Source organism: Pollicipes pollicipes, unplaced genomic scaffold (genome assembly GCF_011947565.3).
Source record: "Pollicipes pollicipes isolate AB1234 unplaced genomic scaffold, Ppol_2.1 Scaffold_4219;HRSCAF=4965_pilon_pilon_pilon, whole genome shotgun sequence".
In the NCBI taxonomy this organism is placed as follows: domain Eukaryota; kingdom Metazoa; phylum Arthropoda; class Thecostraca; order Pollicipedomorpha; family Pollicipedidae; genus Pollicipes; species Pollicipes pollicipes.
Genome location: NW_023596448.1, coordinates 10,170,269 through 10,186,397, shown reverse-complemented (window position 1 = coordinate 10,186,397; position 16,129 = coordinate 10,170,269).

Sequence of the window (16,129 nt, the reverse complement as noted above, 5' to 3'; positions counted from 1 at the left end):
AACGATGCTATCCACTGAGGGCAAAGCATGGACGCTGTAGTCGTCTTGTGTTCGAGTATTCCGGCATTTTGGTCACTCCAAGGTGCCTTGGATTGGTGATCGCGGCCTGCATGTTGCAATAGAAATTTGGCTGCATTGAAGTCGCGAGGAGCTATATAAAATGTGTTATTATATGTCGGTGACAGCCCGCCCCCGCCCCGAGATAAAGCCCGTCACGGCGATGGGCAGTCCCGGGCCGCACCACAGTCTGGGTCTGGTCGCATACAACCAAACCGCGAATCTACGATCTTTTGCGTAGCATCGCATGGGCTCGTGGGCCAAAATCCTAAGTCCTATCTGTTTATTGATGGCTTAAAAACTGACAGGCGAGTGAGATCGGCCTCCTCCTGCTTACATGTCAAAACGACACGATTTAGAAATGCGAAAGTTCGCGTTTCCGCCTTATGAAACCAGGTCTCCGAGCATATTTTCATAAAGCGAACCTGCGGAATTTAAGTCAAGTTCTCCAGGATTCGTGTTAAAGCCTGGCTGGCTGGATTCGTGTCAAAGGTCACTGGCGACCACTGTGACTTGCCTTTCCTCGGGGCGGTGTAGCGCCATCAATTCTGCATTTCTTCTGTTTAGGCCACAGCATCTTACACTGGAGGTCGGCTTCGAGTGGAGAGACACGCGGCTTCGGCGTAGTCGCCGTGGCCTGCCCAGTATGCTGCCCCACGGGCCTCCTCTCCGGGTCGTGTGACGTCACAGGTCGGGCCCCGACTCTGGCCCCCGACCGTGACTCTCGGGTGACCGCGGCGGCAGACGGGTCAGGAACTGAGTGCGCGGCGTTGGGTGTCATTGTGTGCGGTTGTTGCCGTGCGCAGCAAGACTTGATCGCCCATTGGCAAGCAAGATTCGGCGGCCATCGCGAATGGTCTAATGCTGGCACGGTTGAATTCAGGCCTATACTCTCCTGAGATAACGGCGAATCTCACTGCCATGACCCCTGAAACGCCTCGGATTATTGGTTAACCGCCCACTAGACTTGCATCCCCGAGCTACCTTGTTTGCTCAATGTGTCACATCCAGTGCTCCAGTTCTGGCCTCCGTGGCCTCACGGGCGTCGCTGCGCCGCGAAGCCCCGTTTGTCGGGGTTAGCGGCAGCGGCCACGGCCGCTGAGGCCGGCTACTCAGTCGCTTCCGGGAAGCACGCCTGCAAATGGTCCTGTGGCTGCCGGATGAACCTTGGTTCGGCTGTTACCCCCTCCCTCAGGACCGGCACTCTTACAAATTGGCCCAGGGCACCCCATCGCGCGCCGCTGCCGCCGCGCGAGCGAGCTAGGTGCCTTCGCCGCCTGTACCCAGGCGCTTCGTGGCCTGGGCGTGGGTGGTTCGTGCACCGGCTCGGGCGGCCTGCAGTGTTGGTACAGCCCGGGACCGACGCCGACTACGGCGGAGTCCCGGGTGCGTCAGCGCTGTTCAGCTATCGTTAGTCGATACGTCTGCGATGTTCAGGATCCGCCATTTTGGAGCTGACATAATACCTGGGACCGGGCGACTTCAGGGCGACACTGCACGAGGTGGAGAGGCGCCAGCAGAGCCCCTGTAGTATTGATCGCGACACCAATGCGCCCTCGTCGCATTGGTGTCGGGATTGGGATTGGTTGTGGCGTGTTGTGTCGCTAAGCAGCTGGCATCGTTAACAGGGCGTAAAATATCATATACCGTATTCGAGGCACAGGACGGTTCCAAACGCGCGCAGACGCCCCACAATACAAAACCAAGCCGCTCTCTGTAATCGCAGCACCGTGCCGGTTATTTTCGACACCGATGTAGACAAGTATGGCAAGGTTTGTCCCGTCCCTCACCAATCATTGCGCATGTCTGCTGTATTCCCATGCTGTAGTAGGAAGGTCACGGTACGACATGGACACGATCGAGCTCCCCAGCAAATGGCAACAGGATTAAACTGAAGCCTTGTCTGATTCGAAACAACTACATTTTCATGACGAGACTACAACTGGTTTGTCAATGTAGCATGGCTCCATTGCTTTCCAATCAGGATCGGAACAGGAGTATCCCTCCCGACGCCCCTAGTTTGGCCTTGCATATAATTAGCCGACATACTGAGGCAACGTGAAATGAAAGCACTTATATAGTCACAAGCGTGCATATTAATTTGCACTTGTACCGTTTTATAACCCTTGCTGTATAGTGCAACTTTGGCCTGACCTTCATTCTGATGGAGCCGACGACTCAGCGCTCTCTGATAAGTGCGGTGCTAAGTCTTCGTTCGCCGGGTCCTGGTGCCAGTGTGACGGGCTCAGCTTAAATTCGATTTATTTTTTACTTCAAGCATGTTATAAGGGACTTTGTCTTGGAATCCTCCGTCAGATGCGAACAGGATGTGTTGGACGAAATCACGCATTCAGCTGGGTCAACACATGTTACTGCATGCGTAAAAAGGCAAGCACCGGTGGGAGTAAATGTGCTGGAATGTCATTGCTCGACCTGTAAGTGCAGACCCTGCCTAATCATTTTACCCCTGTGCCTGCTTCTTTTAGTGGTGACGCATGTGATGATGATGATGATGTTGTGCTGTGACGTTGATGATCAGGTGATCGCACCTGATCATCAACCAATATCGGTTACCAACCAAAATGCCAGATTGTTACACCCACACCCACACCCCCTCACACCCACACCCACATCCACCCACCCACCCACCCATACGCACACGCACACGCAAACGCGCACGCACACGCACGCACACGCACATGTGCACGCACGCACATATATATATATATATATATATATATATATATATATATATATATATATATATATAGTATTATGTGCGTGTGTGTGTGTGTGTGTGTGTGTGTGTGTGTGTGTGTGTGTGTGTGTGTGTGTGTGTGTGTGTGTGTGTGTGTGTGTGTGTGTGTGTGTGTGTGTGTGTGTGTGTGTGTGTGTGTGTGTGTGTGTGTGTGTGTGTGTGTGTGTGTGTATGTCTGTTAAAGTCAGAAGTGTCATCTATATGTATATATAAACAAATAATATATACATATAGTTATATACCTATATGTACATATATACCTCATGCAGCCTAGTATTTCGGCCCAGACCTGCTGTTATAATTGCCTCACCATCACAAGGGTTGCATTCCATTTTCCCCTGCAGTTCTCTCGCCATTTAATTAAGCTCATGTTCCTCGCCGGATGCCACCTACTCAGTCTGCCAGTTTGAAATTAAGGCCTGTGGGATATTTCAGCTTAAGTTAACAAGAACCGCTACATGTTTCTAGACCCAACTTGCGTGCGACGAATCTGTCTGGAAATCCAAGCAAGGGCCATCTCGACACTCTGAGATCTCGAACCTAACGAATAAATTTCAAAATATATACTTCTAGTAGTACAAACTGTGTACCATAAAGTAAACTGTCAATAAACTCCGCCAAGTAAATCACGGTTTTTTCTAACATACCTTCAACGCACCAGATCTGAGGTCGTTCTTGTGCGTTAGGGGGGTGCTAAAGTTTGTTGGGAAATTAAAATCGATAGACAAAAATCCAAAACAATAGGAAGATCGAAAACCAGCCGTAACCCATGGTTTCAGTGTGGCTTAACCGCATGCAGGAAGGTACAAGTCATGAAGTCAGAGGCTCTTTCGGGACTTGTATATCTATTGACTGTCTTAGAAAAACACAAATCATGCGTCCTTCAAGAACATAGAAACATATACCACTTTGTTTGGAACCGATCTCGAGATAGAATTAAACAGTCGGTGATGAAAAGCCACCTTTTCGTGGGAGAACCCAGGGTGCCTGATCCATTGGTACAGGCAGGCAGTCTCAAAATGCCTTGGATAAAGAAGTTGCTTAATCCAGAGTACCACGCTAAATGGGAGAAAATCATAGACGCTCATCAATCATAGACGCTACTTTGTATGCAAAGGACCGCTGTCTTGCCACCGTGCGCAACGCCAGGGTGCGTAGGTTATGGTCCATGTGGATAGCTCGGTCAGGGGTGCGCGAGTCAGTGTATGTTTGAAGCAAACAGGCAAGACCCTCAGGTCCGCCTCTCACGGAATTTGTGCGCATCGATAACAGTTTGCACGTCACACATTCGGCAGGGCGTGGCAAAGTGCAGGTCAACCCGCACGCGAGACACGTGGTCATTCTTTCGTGGGCCAGTAATTACTCTGGTGGCAAAGTTAACTTCTTTAAGCAGCCTGGCCTCGATGGCAGCTGACACAAGGCCATAAACCGCAATGCAGTATCTCAAGCGCGAGATGACTAGACCCTGCACTTCGGTTGGCAGCTCTCGTTGGATGACTAGACCCTGCACTTCGGTCGGCAGCACTCGTTGGATGACTAGACCCTGCAGTTCGGTCGGCAGCACTCGTTGGATGACTAGACCCTGCAGTTCGGTCGGCAGCACTCGTTGGATGACTAGACCCTGCACTTCGGTCGGCAGCACTCGTTGCGGGCAGGAACGTCTCAGGTGGCGGAGACCGATCAGGACGCCGATGCGCTTTTTTATTACGTCAGTGACGTGTGCGTCCCAGCTGAGGCGGCGGTCAAATAGCACATCCATGTTTGTTACGGTCAGGCTCTCCCGAACGGTCTCCCCACCGACCCGTACGCTGACAGGGGAAGTCCGCAGATGCTCTGTCGGGTGCCAAGTAGAAGAAGTTCGGTTTTGGATGACTTGGGATTGAGACCGTGGGTACGGAATTACGATGCTAGGGAGGACAGGGTGGGTTCCAAACGTTGGATGAGTGAAGGAAGGTTACGTTTGGCACTGAATATGATTATCTGGATGTCCTCAGCGTACTGGATGACATGAGCGTCTGGCGCGTGCAGGTTGAGGTTGATAGCGAAGAATGTGAATAAAAGAGGACCAGAGGCTGATCCCTGGAAGGCTCCCATGCTACTGGGGAGGGGCTTGAAGACCACTCCGTCACCAGGAGAAGAAGAGGTGCGGACTGATCAGGACTGATCAGAAAGATAGGAGGAGAGCCAAGCCGGGTCAATGTTTTAGAGCTGGAGCTCGGAACGTAGTCAGGCATGGCGAATAATGTCGAAGCATTTACTGAGATCCAAGAGGCACAGGAGTTAAAGTCGACCAGGATCCATGTTAGAAAAGTTGCGGTTGGTCGCGGTGAGCAGAGCAGTCTCGCTGGAATGGCGGGGACGGAAATCATGTCGAGGTGGGGACGGAAGATAACTGTTGGATATTTAGGTGAACGCCTGGCGCTGCACCACACACTTGACAATCTTTGCTGTGATAGGAACGATAGCAATAGGATGACAATTAGAGACCAGGGCTGGATCGCCGAATATGAAAACAATTAACCAGAAAGTGCTTCCATGTGGCGGAGTGCTTCAATGAACCTGGAAGTGCTTCAAGACGTCAAAAGCGACCATATTGGAAATATCCCCATATCAACGACACGCAATGATTACACGCAGGTAGGAATAGCCATTGCACCAACGTAAGCCAGATGCATTTCACTTTTTGACTTGTCAAGCCTGCGATGGGGTGCCAGCACTAAGTTTTTGAACTGTATGGTGTGCCAGTCCATCTAGCATTGTTCGCGTAGTTTGCTTTCAAAGTGTGAAGTTACCGTCGTGACCTGGCCTGTCAGGCGCAGTTATAACAACTATGAACCTCATAAAACGCCCGTATCAATACCTCAGTTATAAAAGTAGTCTTTGGTATAAGTGTAGTTTGCCTGTCCGGGGACCGAAGAGCTTGATCAAATATAATTTTTTCTTGATTTCGTTGCGATGGACCTGTCCACTGTCATCGTCTAATCGCCATTTCTCCTTGGCCGCCGTATGAGAAAAAAGCATTTATCTCATTTCAGCCTTGCTCATGCCTGTGTAAAGACGATAAAGATATTTTAAAAAAATTGCCGGTGTAACAACAACAAAAGTATACCACTGGCTATAAGTGAGCTTGTTTGATGATTCATGATGCTCGCTTCAATATCTTGAAATGTGGAACATTCCCTGTAAGGCTTTACACTAAAGTACTCCGGAATGGATGCATCAGCAGATAGTGCGAACCACTGCGCCAGTGTTAAGAAGCGACCGTCGTCACGCTCGTTTCATTTCTCTAGGAAAAATCCAAGCCTTTGCACAAGTGTCGCAACATCTAAAAATGATAAGGGAACCCATTATTTGAGCGACAAATGTCTGACACAAATCCCTCTCCAGATAATTTTAAACGTTTCTTCGTGAGACCCAGCCCACACAAAAGCCATGCTGCACGGCATAAAGTCTGGGCAAGCCGCACGGAAACCGACAGACAAGATCACCAATGTAGACAGCGAGCCATGTATGTGGTGGCGTGCACAGACAAGATCACCGATGTAGACAGGGAGACATGTATACAGCGGTGTGCGCAGACAAGGTCACCAGTGTAGACAGCGAGCCCTGTGTTTATTGGCATGCGCAGACAAGATCACCAAGGAAGACAGGGAGACAGGTATACAGCGGCGTGCGCGGACAAGATCACCAATGTACGCAGCGAGCCATGTGTGTAGTGCGCCTCGTGTACGGGTCAACCTCTGAGCAAAGGAGAACTCCACGTGAGCCCTTCTACGGGACGAGTCATGGACGAAGTTGTCGTGACACATCAGTGCCGTCCGAGTGGCGAGCGTGCAGGAGACGGTGGCAAAAATGGCTGTTTGAAACTGCAAAGGAACTTTAACAGAACTTCGCGGCGTCGTTGTCCGAGTAGCGACATACAGATGGTACACTGGATGTGTGAATTAACCGGACGTGTCGCCATGACGTAAGAATACCGGGCACGTGAAACTCGGGCCGACAGGAACCTCACCAAAGTAATCTCATCTGCTGCCAACAGCTCGCATCGGTCCAAGGTGCTGCCGCAAGAACTGTCTGCTAAGATGCCACATTGTGTGTGACATCACCTCACGCTCCACACATGCCACACCATGCCACACTTCTAACTCAAGCCTGCACGCAGAGCAGTGTTGGGCTGTGCATGATGCAAAGCACGGCACGCCCGCTGGGGAACGGGCTAAGTCATCCGGGCTTTCTCGGGCCGGTGGCCAGCAGTTCCCGTTAAAGCGAATGCTTCACATTTGAAGATTTGAAGCAAGCATCATACTTGAAGAATAATTTCACCTAACACTTGTTAAATGACTGTTCAAGACAACAAAATTTATCTATTCAGGGAACGTGCTCCTGAATACGTCATTGTTTGACTGCGCCGAGAAGAGTTTGTATGTGTTTTGTACTCACCTGTAGCGCTCCATTTTTCCGAGAGATTGCAGCACGGACTGGAAGTGTTCACTGAGCCAAATATCGTTGGGTGTTCGTGTTGTGGTCCTTTCTCGTGGTGTTCTTGCAGATACATCCGTGAGTTTAAGGTGCTTACTTGTATTCACATACTTTGCAAACGCAATTGTGAAGTTCTTTGAATACTAAGTCTTATGTCCGTAATAACTACGAATAATGCATGACGTCTTATATTCTATAGCACTAAACGTATTTCGTGTTAAAATCTTACATAGCTTGCACCACATTGGTTAAGTATCAATGGACGGCCGTTATAGCTGGGAATCGCGCCCATGTACACCAGGTATAAAGGACGCGATAATTATATTTTCTTCACCTTAAACGCCGTATGGTTACTAGAATGGCAGGGTTTGGATGAAGTCAATGTGGAATCATGGATGCCTGAGTAACCTTAACATATTCCGCACGAAAAAGTTTGCACATGTTAGCGGATGTATAACACAGAAACCAGAGGGTTTTCGGTATTAAGGAGGGCAGGGCTATGGACTACACCGAATGATCTCTTAGATGGCCATTTCGGTTCAAAACCTCATCAAATTTTTAACTCTCACATTAGGCGAATAAGCTGGGAGCGCGTTCGGTGTTTTGGCGACACCAGTGATAGCTCGGAGCCTATCATGTGAAAATATGCAATATGGAACACATTCAGCTTTCATGAGTCTCTTAGTCACAGAATGAACCGCTGTATGCGCACTGCTAAAAGCTAGCAAGCGGTTTTAAAAAGCATACCGAACAGCTCCCACTAAGCGGCTAGGCCTGTTAGTTCTGCTCGCACTGTTAGAAGAAAAAATGTGGGGCTTTGAAAGGTCGAAAAATTTAAATTACAAGTTACATGGAATTAAGTCCACAGCGTACGGCAGAAGTGCAAATTTCCGAAAATTGTTGGCTAGGCACACAGCGTTTTTTGCTTGCTTCTCGTTACAGCACGATCTTAGGCTCTACGTTAAAATTAAGATGGTCAGATGCATTAGGGTGAGAGGCACCCGAGCACCCAAAAATATGAAATTTTTCGGCTATGCCTTGCATTTCAATGCTACAATGTTTGAAGCTAAAGGTGACATACTGTTGCTCGCATAGGGGCGTCTCTTTTCGCCTCTGGAGAAGTCTTCCTAAACCCTCAAATACCTGGCGAGCAAAGGTTCTGCGCCTTCCGCAAGCGCAAGATTTTCGCTGTTGCTAACCACTCTGCGCACATTATTACAACGTGAAGCCCAGAGTGTACCCACTATTTTCGCCAGCGTGAGGCACTTTGGCCTGTAATAAGTTTAGCTCACCGTGGCATGCGCACGCACGAGCATCGATCCGCGTCAAATTGGATAAGTGCTGTTCCTTACATTGTGGGCGATGTTGATGGCGGAAATGCCCACTTGCTGAGCATTTACGAGAGAGCTGGCGCAAAGCCCGCGTGTGATTCGAGTCGGAGTTCCATAAATATTCCACCACATCGGAGTTCGGTGTTGCCCTTTGAGTGAGCTCAACTGTGATTGATGTTTGGAAACAATAAAGGAAGGCTTGGCTCACATCAGCTCACTCAATATGTGTGAACTACGCAGACCACAGGAATTTAGTTTTGGGGCAAGATGTAGCATGTCACTACCATGCCCGCGCGGCAAAGCAATCTGGAAAACGAAAACGTTTCTTTCCACCTAAGCTGGAAGTCGGTAGAGAAACCCGCATTTCATTTTACCGTCGACCAGCCAGTCAGGTGCACATTATGGATTTTCCGCTAAAAGCTTCACGTCGTTGTGCCATACCCATCCTCGCATATTGCATGAGACCTGGAAACTCTGGCAGAGTTTCGTGCGACGCGTTGCTTCTCAGATAGCTTGGACCGCCGTGGTAGACAGCACAAGTGCACTGGGAAGCTTAGTGGTCGAGCAGTTGTGTTGCGCGATTAGTTTTGCATTAAATTGATAACTTCTGAAAAGAGCGCTCTGAGCTGTGGCGTAGTTCATAGTCATAATGTCTTCAGCCTTCCAGCTTGTCCTGTTTGTAGATTAGAAACAATCTGAGGAAAAGTAATGTAGTGTACATTCGCCATTTCAGGCGCAAAAGCAGAAACGTTCACGTCAGAGAAACCTTCGTAACCAGTGCGGGAGAATGGCGACCACCATCGGATGCAGAGGGCTGAAACGAGCCAAGTATGTCCTCCAAGCGCACTGTTTCAGCCCGAGCCGAGAGAGCTATCTGAGCTGCCCCCCATAGTGAATTATCCGCATCAGTCCACCTGAGCTTTAGTTAAAAATGAATAAATCATTAACAGCAATACAATTAAAAGTTAAGCACAATGTCGTTAGAAGTAAGTAATGCAAGGTAATCTAAGCAAAAAAGTAAATAAAAAATAGAATATCGCACAAAATAACGCAGCGGAGTACTACACTACTGCCCAGCCGGAAGTAACGATGCATAATTCGGGCTCTAATTGGTGAACACCAGCTGCGTTTTGTAGTCGCTTTGCCAGCAAGGCGCGATGTTTGTTTCTTTGGTAATTTTGTTACTAAAACTGTTCACGATTGGAAGCACGGTGAACCATTGATCGGAATATGTCCGGAAAGAACTTTGGACTGAACATTGCAGGAACTGAACGAATTTTGCGGAACACGATTTTCGTCTGACTCGACAATTATGCAAAAGTCAGAATTGGCTCAACATGGCTTGGCTGCGCCTTCATCAAACTAAGACATTGATAATGTTTTCTGAGATGAAAAATGGTTAAGGTTTCCAGTAAAATACTGTGAGCGACAGCTTTTGGAAGGATTGGCTTGCTATCAAATTCAATAATTAACTTGCTGAACTGTTGTTGCTGGCTTGTTGCTTGTTGAAATACGCTGTTGAAATGAGTACGCCATTGTGTTTCGGTGACCTCCCATGGGGTCTGCGCTAGGGTGAACACAGGTCGACAATTTATTACAGTGTAAGTCAAAAACTTTTTGTAAAAATAAGATATCAATTGAATCAGTTTGCTATAGCACAAGTTTGCACGCATTTAAATGAGAACTATCGGTAAGTTAAGTACTTATGAACTCAACATGCTGGAAAACTACCGATATCAACTAGACCCAGCTACCTTAGCGTTAGAAAAGGCCGGGAAAGAAAATGAACACACGACTTTACCAATAGAATCATGAAGTTCAGTCCACGAGATGATCCGAAAATACGCATCCCATTATCAACAAACCGCAGGGAGGAGAAATGGCAACCAGGTGTCTGGCTTCGTCCAGTAACGCACGGGGTGGACGTAAACGGTAGGGAGTGATATAGTGCCCCATGGACCATCGGAGGTGTGAGAACCAGTACAGATGGCGCGAACTGGCAGCCCCCACCGAAGCACGTTAGTAGCGCAACCGCTCTATGACGTACTTCTCATATTAGTCCACAGCGTTCACGTGTTCAAGGCCTGCTTTTCGCGGAACTGTGAATCAAATTTCTTCCGGACAATTTCGATTAACCCAGTACCAAAAGAAATATTGTTTAAATGGTTTCAGCGGAATTATTGACCATATTTTGTGAAGAGAAGACAATCTCCCGCGGCGCACCGAGCCACTGTTTTCGCGCACGGTGTATCGTGAATGTTCTCATAGCAGACTGAAGGCAGACTAAAATCAGAAACCATAGCAGACTGGTACGCCCATAATACAAACCTACGTGACTTCTCAGAAGCACACGACACAGCTTCGGACTGTTCCGGAAGGGGAGGGGAGAGGAGCATGGGGCCGGAACAGTGCAACCGACGAGCATTATCGACTCGCACCAACCGGTCTGACCGTGCCCGGAGCCTCGAGCCACGTGACAGCGAGGTGGCAGACCAAGCGGCTCGCCCGCATCACGAACAGCACCCTCGAGTAAACATGGCCATCCGCTTGCGCGGCGTAGTTGTCACTTCACCCCGCTCGCCACCATTGTGCAAGCATCTGGGATTGGCAGCGCGCTCTAGCCTTGTCCACCGGCTCTCACGCGCGACCTCCGGCTCTGGCTTTGGAGCTCGGCTCTCGCGTTTCTCTCTCCGGCGCCGCCGCACGGACACGGCGCGCTGTAGCTTGGAAGGGGCTCGTTATCCTTTGTCGTACGTCTGAGCACTCGTTAGTGGGGCGACCCACCGCCGCTCCGGTTACCACGTGGGGGTGGGCTTGGCCTGTGATTGGGGGGGGGGGGGGGATATTCACTTACTGTGTCCCGACTAGCGACGCAACTCTCTCCAAAATATCAGCTGGCAGCCCAGCCCGCCTCGCCCAGCCCCGTCCCTAGTGATCCAGCCTGTAAAAACCTGCTGTGCTACAATGCTGACCCACCATTAATCCGCAGGTACTAAATTATTGCAACATGAATTTTATCCTTTCGTCGTAATTCTAACCTATGGCGTACATAAAATGACGTCACAGTGTCAGCTAAGGCATAGCATCGTATGACTTTTAACAGGGATGTTGCTTGGAGAGCAGCTATCAAGATGCCTGGACAATGGAATTCCAAATACACCAAAGCAGGTCTTGAACACTGCGATGGCAGTTCTTAATTACAAAGGAAAATGATGAAAGTGAATACGAAATTTGCCTGTCACCGACATATCCAAACAATTCCACCTTTCTACCTCATCTCATGTACCACGGGCCATTTCTTTTAAAATTGCAGGTACCAACTGATGACTGCACTGACAGAGTGCAAAATGATGGATGTTCCAATTCAGGGAAAGTCTCCTTAGTTTATTACACGGTGCATAAGCAAACTTTGTTCGACTGCGTCACAACTGCCCCAATTCCATAATTTGCATAGAAAAGCCAGAGCCAGTCTCTTATATGGTATTTGCTGTCTTTAAAGCGAGGGTTCCACATTTATATGGGGCTTTGAAATGAATTAGCCATCCCGAAGACCGTCCGATGTTGGTCATAATCCTGGCCTTCTTGAGACGTAAGCGTGTCTAATTTCTGAACTGCGTGCCCAAAAAAATGAAGACGCATTTTTCGGAGAGTGCTTCAAAATCATTCTGACATTCATGACGTCATAATAACGTAATTCAAATCCTGCCATCGCATAGCCAGCGGCGATCAAGGCGAACAAAAAAATATAGTGATCGTGTCGTTTATATATGGCGCTTGGAGAGTGATTTCCGGGTACAACGGCCGTAAATTGGCTCTCAAGCAATGTTATGCAAGGTACGCTGACGAAACCAAACCATGACGCATTGAGCAGCATATTCAGTTAAGGGAAAAATGAGCTGTCTGGAGCAGCCTTTTCCACCTAAAAAGCATACCAAAAGCTGTAAATGAGGTTTTTCACCGTATCTTATGTATGATTCAACTTCTTCACATGTGAAGTATTTCCTTTAAGTTGATGAATCATGCAATAACATGAAATAAAAACCACTTCCTAGCTTTGAAAGGATCCACATTTCTCTTTTACCCTCATTTATGCTCCATCACACAACTACCTCGGCGCCGTTTGTGTAATACTGCGCGAAAGCAAGGATAGCAATCATGTTTTGTCCACAATTGCTTAAGCCTTTACTGACATCCAGGCATTTAGCAATGCCACAAAAACTGACCTTTTGCTAAATATTGCGGAAAATTTCCATAGCAACGCACCGAAATGGAAAAAAATGAATTCCTGGGAATTTTTCTGTATTTTAAACAGACTACTGACTACGACCTTTGGCCTTCATCGAATGCGTCATCGGCGCCATATGTTGAGCTTGATTTCCTTCACACAGAATTGCATGCACATGCCAATATGAGAAGAATTAGACATGTCGGACAGAATAAAGCTCTAATGAAGCATATGTTAAAATTTATAACAATCGCAGTAAGGAAGAATCGTATTGGCTGTTAATGCCCCGTGGTCGTGGTCATATATAGCGCATCTTCTTCAGATATGGATAAACAAACTCTATGGCACCATTTTTTCAGCTCTGACAACTGTCGCGCATTTGATACACCAGTAACTGCGCGCTGCATTGAGAAGTAAGTAAAGCCAGGGAAAGGAAAAGGGTCAGAGATTTTCATGCATTTCCTTAATCATGGATATTGATCGTGGTTTGTGTGTTGTGTGTTTGCTCAAAGGTTGATGCACTGTACCCTCACGATAACATTCAAGTGCAGTGTGTAGCTGTATTCATTCTCAGACCCATGCAACTGCTGCTTAATAAAATAAATCAAATCGATTAAATCAGACCATAGTTTTGTAAAAGTCTGGGCCGTTAGATAGCATAGGTTAGGCGTTAGGCTTGAATTTTTTAGTGGGATGTTTGCTTATAGCTGTTTAATTCGTACAGCCTGCTTTACTGGTGTGTTATTCTTGACATCAGTTTTCCATCACTGGTGCTCTTGCTGTAAAGGTAAAAATGTGATTGTTTCATGATGGCCTTGTATTTGGCCACACATTCTGGTTTTTGCATGATTTTTAAACTTAAGAAATAGCGAAGCTCATCTTTTTTGCTTGTTAAAATTGTTGACTCGCAAAAGCCCGTCAAATCTGGCCCATAACACCTTGTAGCAGATTTCTCACTGCTGGCGTGTTAGTTTATGCTAGTGTAGACCTCGCTCGTGCCAGTCTTTCTCGCGAGTCTGCCAAAAAGATATCTTGTCAAACGAGCCATCTAATTTCTGGCCACTTAACGCACCAACACTCACACCACAACGCTCACCGACACAACCAGCAGCGGTCCTACTTCTTCGAGCCCGGAACGAGCGAGAGCACCCGTGGTCCGAGGAGCGAGTCTTACGGTGCAATCCCCGCGTTCAATAAACGGTAAGCGAAGCCAACTGTCTGGAAAGTTCAGTGTTGTTCAAAACCACCCTGCGTGATGACAATACCTTTGTCATGCAGCATACTCAATGCGGGTTTCTTGAGGTGCTTGCTTGCAACCAATTGCAACCAATGGATGGCAAAGTTTAAACTGTATCCAAGCAATGTAATGTCGTACTTGGTCTCAGTCACTGATGTTTTAGCGGGTGTAGAACGGCAGACGAAGGTAGAAATACGCCAGTCAGATACATGTTATGGTACGAACGGCTAGCCTACACAAAAGGCGTGGTAATGTGTGCACAGCGGCATGGTACCCGTAGTAATCTTACACAGCTCTGTTTACGTGAACCTGATAGCATAAACATGACAAAAATGTTTTTTCTCGCTTCGTTGGCAATTACGCTGAAACAGAACACCTTAAAGAATAATATTTTCATCATAGTGTGATGAGCACTAAAACTATGTAACACCAATGTTTTGATGCTGTACTTCGCACTTCCATTCCACAGGATTTGTTTTTAACACAGAACAAGGCAAAAGAGCCGAATAGCAAAAACAATAGCAAATGCAATAATCATAAAGCATTCAAACAATGGTAGCCTTAGACTCCTGTACATCAACACATCACCACATAAAACAACCAACAACGGATATATTTTGGGTTCTGTTAAGATGGGTCCAAGAAATACCAATTTATGTCACTGCTACTTGCAAAATACCTGTGCTTTCCTCCATGAAAGTAACTTAACTAAGCCTAACCTGAAAAAGCCTCACCTCATCGCATCCTGCTAGCATCGCATCGCATCGCATCGCATAAGCCGTTTGTACCACATCAGCTTTTTTGAGTCACTGGCTCTGGCAAAATTTCTACCGCTACCAAGCAGGTGACCACCTTAATCAAACTGAGAGTGCCCCATGTGTTGAACATCATCTCATCCCACTTCACCTATTTATTGACAGCAGCAGTTTTGATGAAAACATGATGGAGCTTATTTTGACTGGTTTCAATTTATGTTTTGGCTCAATTCCTTTGTGTCAGGTTGTTGACACCAAATAAAGTTGACAACACACAAATCAAAACTGAAGAGCCGACTGAAAAGACAAGAGTACTCATTAACTGTTTAAATCCCTTTAAACAACTTATTCTGATTATCATGGTTGCCCTCTGTCAAGGGCAATAGTGGGTTTGCTCCACAAAACAAGCTCTCTCCCGCAACGCGACATAACTTATGGACAATCGCAGAACCAGTTTTGTCGCTTGCCTTTTCAACGGCAGCAAATGAATTCGTTTAGGTTTGGTTATTCATATTTCACGACTTCACGTTTGAGATATTGCCTTTACGTTAAAACTGAGATGGTGCGACTAGTTGCTGAACTCTCGTATCCACATATTGTAACTGTTATGCATCTTAGAGTATTCCTGTGTTAAAAAAATGTGGTACATACCTACACTACATTATTTGCCAGTCAGCAAACCATGGCAACTATGAACAACGTCTCACTGAAGCAGACATGAGGGACTACTTCAATAAATTTGGTGCAAATAATTAGGAACATGGAACAAGATGGTTTTATTACATGTTTCTTATCATCATAATTCGTCCCATAAACAAAATTCGATGGATACAAAACAGGAAGCGGCCAAATCTGGTTACAAATCATGTTTTCAAAGCAGGTAAGGTAAGCAGTTAGGCGTCCCACAGGACAACATTACTGACTTTTTAACAGCAGACTTCTTTCTGTTTCCCCAAACAAAAAGTCATTTTCTTTCGCATGGTTTGCTGACAGACATAGTCATGTGATCCAACCGCAAAATATAGATATGAAAAATGACCACCAACGTACTAGATTAAAATGTGAAATAAGCGAATGGAGCTCTGCGTGAGAGAACAATTTTGAAGGACAGAAGTCCGCCACCAAACAATTCTGTATTGGCTGCGCCAGGTCTGTCTCGAAGGTATGTAAGGCAGGATAGTTCAACGTGGCGAGGTAGTCAAACTGGGATGGCCGAGATTTGTCATTTTTGAGCCACGTCAAGGGGTTTAACAAGGTCGAATATGGCCATAAAAATAGTTGCTGTGA